Genomic DNA, 8002 nt, shown 5'->3' with positions numbered 1-8002 from the left:
AAGAAGAGAGGTTTCCTAGATTAAACATTTTGTCTTTATAATATGTATATACTATTATTATTTGAACCTGGTGATTTATGCTGAAGTCAGTAAGAACAACCAAGTTGAAGGTCCATGATCAGACATTTGATCACAGTATCTAAGAAATAAACTCTTTGAGACAAAAATATGTCAGACTGCAGAGAAAAGCATATAGTGTAATGTTAAACAGAGAAATCCAGAAGTCAATGCAAGAGAGGAAAGCAGTAGATCAAAACCACAGCAATATTAGACAGACAAGAGAGGCAGAGACAGCAGTGAATAACTAAGACCATGATCTGACCTGACTGTGTTTACCTGATGCCATCGGTTCTACAAATATTTGACTCAATACTAACTAGCATGTGTGGTCACATTGCCCGTTTTACTAAAGGAAATAATCTTCACACTCTGAGTTAAGATTATATTAACTCCAAAATAAGAGAATATTATTGTCTATGAGCTTCTTTTAGATCAATCCAAACTATGAAGAAAACTTTGAAACTTCCATTCATCTTTTGTCATCTGAGACCAGCTTCTTTCTCCATAACATCCCCATAGCATTTTTCACTTCTGCATTCCTCAGGGTATAAATCAGGGGGTTGATCAAAGGTGTTCCAAGTGTGTAAAACACAGCTATCATCTTGTCCATGGAGAAGGTGGTTGCAGGGCGAGTGTATATAAATATGCAAGGACCAAAGAACAAGGTGACCACAGTGATGTGGGAGATGCAGGTGGAGAGGGCTTTCCTCCTCCCTTCAGCACTGTGGTTTCTCAGAGGATGCAAGATGATAGCATAGGAGAACATCAGCATGACAAAACTCACTGTACAGATGGCCCCGCTGTTGGACACCAAGAGAAGGTTGCACATAAGTGTCTGTACAGGCAAGTTGTAACAAAGGCTGCAAGTCACATAAATAATGGTCAATCACATTGGGACCACAGAAAGGTAAACTCAGGGCCAGAAAAATCTGAGCTAAAGAATGCACAGTGGACCCCACCCAGGCCACAGCCACCAACACATCACAGACTTGATGACTCATTATGGTCGTGTAGCGCAGGGGCTTACAGATGGCCACATAGTGGTCAACAGCCATGAGGATGAGGATGAAGATCTCCAAGCAGCCGAAAAAATGGAATGAAAAAACTTGGACTATGCACTCACTGAAAGAGATAGTGACCTTCTTCAAAAGGGAGTCAGCAATCATCCTAGGGGCTATGCATGTAAAGAAGCAGGCATCAGATAAAGATAAACGGAAAAGGAAGAAATACATTGGACTCCCAAGTGCCCTGCTGGTCTTGATGGTAGCAATAATCAGAAAGTTCCCCAACAAGGTCCCCAAATAGAAAATCAAGAAAGTGGCAAAAACCATTTCAATCCAAAGCAGAATAAACTCAGTCACATTATTTTTCAACTGCAAGATTTTATCAATGCAGAGAAGGGGTGAGTGTTAAATGCTTTATCTGCAAACTATAGAAAATAATTCATGGTGTGATGTGTGATTTTTAGGAATATTTTAAGTGAGATAAATATTCTTCATCATGGACATTTTAGTTGTGGTTTCTTAACAAGACACCTCAACACTTAATTTGTAATGACAACTTCATGGGGTCATTATGAGTCCCTTGTAAGATTGTGAAAAGTAAACTTTTCTATAGCACTCTTCAAATACAACCATTTGTGTATTTTACATGATTCTCATTAATTTTGCCTAATGAATATTAAGAAATATAGCTCCTTATATTAACAATTACTTTTCAAGTCCATTTAATCAGGGGGGAGGGATCATGCTTGGATAGTGTATCAGTTGGCATTTTGGATATATTTTACTGTCTTTGGAAGTTCATAATATAAGTGTAAAAATAACAGCCCAGTCTCACCCCCTAAAGATGTCTCCATATATCACTTTTATATATATCTCACTGTTTGTTATATTTGCTTATATAAATGTTTATTTTTACTAGTCTATAATGTGATCCACTCCATTGTGCATTCCATTCCATATGTGACAGCTTAAAAAGAGGAAGATAAAGCACTTATAATCTTTAAATATAATGTCCTTACTTTGAAACAACTTTATGATATTTACTACTTGACATACACTAATGGAGAGAAGTGAACATTCTTCAGCGGAGAGAAGTGAATGTTCTTCAATGGTTGATAATATCACAAATATTTCCCGTTTTCTCTCTTCCCATTTCTGAAAACATCCTTCAAAAAATGCAAATTTCCAGAGTTTACATGTAAATTACTAAGGGTATTCACTTAATAGTTTATATGTTTAAACTTCAAATGCTTTGCTTAAGCATTTCAGAACTGAGGTCCTTTGAAGAGATGTCAGCAGATAGTTCTTTTCAGGCCTAATCATGGTTGCAATCCCCAGTAGAATTTGTTTTATCTGGGTACCTTGAATCTCCACATTACTGTACTAGAACAAATATTCAGAAGAGAGGGGAACATATAATTTTAGTCAAGAGGAACAGTGGATAGTCAGTAACTGCTTATATTCAAATTGCTTTCTGTCTTTGCAAAATCAATCATTATTCAACTTTGAAACATCATTTCCTTCAATGAAGAGTTAGTATTTTTTCATGTGTGGAAAGAAATATTATCACTGACTTCACTTCATAGAACAAAATCTCTCCTCTAGGTTTTTATTGTTAATATGATGTTGAGAAGAACACCATTTGTGATTAAAAATATAAACTGAACGTGACAGATTTAAATATAATTTGGAAAACTTACCCCGCTATATCCATCCTCAGTTCCACCCATATCTTCAGTGCATCATCTTGAAAGCTGTGAGCCACCAAAGCACAAACTGATAAACCAAATAGACAATGATCCTTATTTGTTATTTTTCTCCCCCTCAATAAATTTTCTTCCCCTCAAAGTAGTTGAATCATGTATTATCTTCCTGAAAATCAAAAACTCCTGCTGGGAAAGTGTCAAGGTTATTTAATATTTCTGATTTTTAGAAAATAATCTCTTTAGGCCATGTAATCATTGGCAAAGATCTTAAATGGTTAGGGAACTAAGTCTTGATATTTCAGTCAGTGCAATAAACTCATCCTTTCCATATGCATTTGAATGTACTTGAAAATATGGTCTGTGATTGTGGCATTCTTTTGAGTATATGACTTTTGTCTTGTACGTTATTAATCTCTTTAAATTGTCCATTTCTAGAACACCCTTATTTATACATTAGGGCATACACTTGTAAGATAAATTAAGAATCATAAATACATGTGCTTTTTAAACATTATAAATACGTGTGTGTGTTAGTCACTCAGTCATGTCTGACTCTTTGCAAGTCCACAGACTGACACCTCTGTCCATAGAATTTTCCAGTCAAGGATACTGGAGTGGGTTGCCATACCCTTCTCTGGAGGATCTTTCCAACCTAATGATCAAACCCAGGTCCCCTGCCTTGCAGGCAGATTCTTTACAATCTGAGCTACAAGGAAAGCCCATAAATACACATGACTAATCATTAACTTGCAAATAATTGTGATTTTTTTAATCAAATATTCAATCAATAGTGTATTCAGTAGTCTCCTTCCCTCCTTAACTGTAATTTTGTTTCCAGTAACACTGTCTTAAAACTCAGGCCCCCACTGCCAAGGGTACCTATGGCTGATTAGTGTTGAGGTTTCACAGACAACACCACAACTCTGTAAAGCAATTATCCTTCAATTTAAAAAAAGCAACAAAAAACTAATTTTAAAAAAAGTAATCTCTTATGAAAGCCATCAGTGATTGCTTTGGGATGAGGGAAATTCTCCAGTTCTTTAAGAGCTTCTTTTATAGCTTTCCTTATGCTATCACATATTATGCTTAAAATCAAAACTGTGTGAGCTTCCTTTAGCTTCTTTCATAGAAGGAGAATTTTTTAAGTCTTCAGGATTTTGCTGTCCCCAGATTCAAACCCAATAAGTATTTTTAAGCTGAACCTTCTTAGTTACTTCTTGTAATAATCATTTGATTGTTTTAGTACTATTCTGATTAAAAACACATTCACATTATTAATTTACTATGGCCATCTGTATAGTATGTATGGTATGGTGAACAGGTAAATGTGCTCCCAATTTATATGTTTGAAAAAACAAAATTAGATAAATTTCAAATAATTTAATCAGCTCCACAACCTGGAGTAGAACATGTTATACACAGAACAGCACCACTTGGCCATGTAAGATTTTAGGACTTTGGCATGCCTAAGATGATCCTTGTGATTTTTCTACAATTTTTGCATGAATCCTTGGCCCTCCAAGAATGCAAGGACAGCCTTGATATTCTTCCTATCCTTCTAACATTGATGGGTATTTTTCTATATGTCTCTCTGTATGACCATAGGTCGACTTTTCCCAGAAGTCAGATTCTCAAATGTATCTGACACAAAAATGTGTTGTAATAATCTAGAGACAAAACTGCACTGATAAAACAGCATTCAGTTCAGTTCAGTTCAGTTCATTCGCTCAGTCGTGTCAGACTCTTTGCAACCCCATGAATTGCAGCACGCCAGGCCTCCCTGTCAATCACCAACTCCCAGAGTTTACTCAAACTCATGTCCATTGAGTCGGTGGTGCCATCCAGCCATCTCATCCTCTGTCGTCCCCTTCTCCACCTGCCCCCAATCACTCCCAGCATCAGGGTCTTTTCCAATGAGTCAACTCTTCACATGAGGTGGCCAAAGTATTGGAGTTTCAGCTTCAGTGTCAGTCCTTCCAATGAACACTCAGGACTGGCTTCCTTTAGGATGAACTGGTTGGATCTCCTTGCAGTCCAAGGGACTCTCAAGAGTCTTCTCTAACACCACAGTTCAAAAGCATCAATTTTTCATTGCTCAGCTTTCTTCACAGTCCAACTCTCACATCCATACATGACCACTGGAAAAACCATAGCCTTGACCAGGTGGACCTTTGTTGGCAAATTTACCTTCTACTAACTACTGCACATACTTTAAATTTTCAAACAAGTTTAGCCAATTTTAGAGTGGTTAAAATTCTCAGAATGGTAATAAAGAGAGAGTATGCTGAGCTGGGAGCTAAAAGAAAATCGCACAGAAAAGGGGATGAACAAAAGAGGGTGAAACACAAGGTGTCATGTTGATCCTTCTACCTGACAGGGTTGTGTGTGCTTAATCATTCAGTCATGTCTGACTCTTTGCGACCCTGTGGACTGTAGCCTGCCAGCCTCCTTTATCCATAAGGATTCTGCAGACAAGAATATTGGCGTAAGTTGCCATGCCCTCCTCTAGGGGATCTTCCCAAACCAGGCTTCGAACCCAGGTCTCCCACATTGCAGGCAGCTTCTTCACGGTCTGAGCCACCAGGGAAGCCCTTCTATTTGACAAATCTGTTTTATTGCAGAAGCCACAGTGAAAACGTTGGTTTCCTTAGGACTCTCTTAAATTATTCCACCCTCCCTGATTTGTTTATCTTTCACTTTTATCTTTAGGAAAATCTCTACATTCATTTAATTTCTAGGAAAAATGTACCTTTCTCTGTGGGAAGGTGAACAGACCTACCCAAGGTTCTTTATCCCTCAAAAGCCTAAATTAGAGAAAGATAGCAATTTCCCTCCCACATATATGGCATATTACCCTTCGCCTTCATTATGCAGTTCTTAACCTCTATTTTGTTATGTTTCCTCTGAACTTTCCATCAGGTGTAGTTATCCGCTGTTTCAAAATAAATCCAGATGCATGTCAACTACAAGTTATATTCTTAAAATATCATTTTAGAAACATGCAAAGAGTAATACTTTTTATCTGTGTTATATAGCTTTCTATTTAAAGCTGTCTCCTGGATGTGGAGAAGTTGGATTCTCCAAGAAGCTTATGCCACAGGTATTATCTGTATTAGTTTCTGTATTAGTTTCTACATCCTTCTTAAGGGGAAATATATTTTTAAATTTGCTAAATTATTCTGCATGATGCCTCTCTCATTACAATCATGTGAGTAGTCTGTCATTTACCTGTTAGAATCCTCTAAATTAGCATCAAGACTTTCCATCCCTTTTTGAAAACAGCCTTCTCATGGAATGCTGAAAAAAATAGTACATTCTAAAGGTAATATTTTAAGACATAATTATGTTAGATATTAGCATCACAGAGAGTAGTATTTCTTTGCTCATCGGAAACATCCCCAATGTTGTGACAAGTTTAAGTTTTGGATTGTCCTCTTAGCCAGTAGAAGGGTAAATTGCCCCTCCTTATACTCAGGAACCAAGTATGGAAAAGGGTTTGAAGAACCTCAGCTGACCAAAGGTACCAGGGGAAAAGAGGAAAATTCAAATGGATGGCAGGGAGGTTGACAGAGGAGAGGAAGGAAAAAAGAAAAAAACCATTAACTTTGGTAAAAAAAAAAAAAAAAAAGAAAGAGAGAAAAAGTGGATCACCAAGAAGCTACTCTGCTCCACCCAGTGCTTTAGGGTGCCCCTTTGTTCTTATTCTCTATCTCTTATAAACTATGTTTAATTACAATCTAGGGAAGGCACCATGGTGCTTGAAACAAGATTGTATTCTGTGTGCTAAAGCCTTCCTTCACAGATTTGTAGCAAGTATTCTGAGGATGGAAATGTATATGAGCACTGAGAAGAAATCTTTTTTTTTTTTTTCTAATTCATTTCCATTTGTTTTGCTAACTAATTAAGAGACACTTATTAAGGAAAACATCTTATTAAAATAATTTTTCTTCATTATTGAGAAAAGTCACTATCTTTTTTTCCTAATAGAATTGCTGAAAATGTAGACTGGGAACTCCTGCCTAATTTTACCATAACGGAGACAGCTTGATTAAAAATGAAGTCAACAAAAAAGGAAGCAGAACCAACCAATAGAAGATACCCATTTTTATAATAAGTTTTCAACTGTAAAATTCATTCATTTTAAAACAATTTTATCATCCTTCATTTATTCCTTTTATGTTATTGTTTTTTTGTGCGTGTACATCAGCTCAGGTGTGTCCACTCAGACATGTCCGATTCTTTGCAATTCCCATAGACTCTAGCCTTCCAGGCTCTTCCATCCATGGAATGTTCCAAGCAAGAATACTGGAGTGGGTTGCCATTTCCTACTCCATACTGCTTTTTTGCATTTATGTAAATAGTGAAATGAATCCTAGTAAACTTACTACCATCTCAAGAACTAAAATGTTACCCATAATTAAACATTTTAAACACTTTCCTATCTGCTGCCCACCTCTTCTTAAAAGTAAGAAGTATTTTAATTTTGTCCTAAAAATAAAATACTTTTATCAATATATTTTTCCCTGACTTTGAATTTTACAGAACTTTACATCCTTTATACAGACTTCTTGGAATTGCTTTTCCTTTTTTCATCCAATAATACTATATTTTATTTTGGTTGCTGAATTCAGTTGTAAATTCATTTCCACTGGCATATCATACTCCATTGTGGGATTATTTCAAAATGTGTTTATTCAATACCCAGTCCATAGATATTTGACTGACTACTATGAACAGTAATTATGAACTTAAAAATATGTTTCCTGGGAGTGCAATTAATAGGTTTCAGGATATGCCAGTATTCAGATTTACAAACTAATATAAATTTCAGTAAGGAGGGAGGAGATGCAATATAGTTGTGTGCCAAAAAAGAAGACAAATAGGATATCTGTTGACAGAGCTAAAAACTTTCACATGATTAGCAAAGAATTAAATAGAAGTATGTTCTCTTTTTTTATGTTGTTGTTTTAATTAAGAACATGGATAAAATTAAAATCCTCAAAACAACCTGAGTTATTCATAGTTTTCAATGTCAGTTTAAAACTGTCAATTCTTAACCTCTTTTTCCTTGTCATTTGTAAGATAATTTTTTCAATGCTAACATGATCCAGAGTCCTGTGAAGGAAAGATAATTTCTTTGAGGCAGAAAGACTTTTTCTTGTTTACTAAACATTATTAAAAATATGTGATCTGTATGATTAGATTAGAGGTTTATGATTATGTTTCTATTAA

General features: G+C 35.9%; 1 pseudogene; it reads right to left on the bottom strand.

Moving 5' to 3' along the window:
* Nucleotides 1-529: 529 nt before the first annotated feature.
* On the bottom strand, nucleotides 530-2794 carry LOC133065366 (olfactory receptor 4C16-like; annotated as a pseudogene).
* Nucleotides 2795-8002: the final 5208 nt, after the last annotated feature.

The sequence above is a fragment of the Dama dama genome, chromosome 11 (genome assembly GCF_033118175.1).
Source record: "Dama dama isolate Ldn47 chromosome 11, ASM3311817v1, whole genome shotgun sequence".
NCBI lineage: Eukaryota > Metazoa > Chordata > Mammalia > Artiodactyla > Cervidae > Dama > Dama dama.
This window is presented reverse-complemented; position numbering and strand designations above follow the sequence as displayed.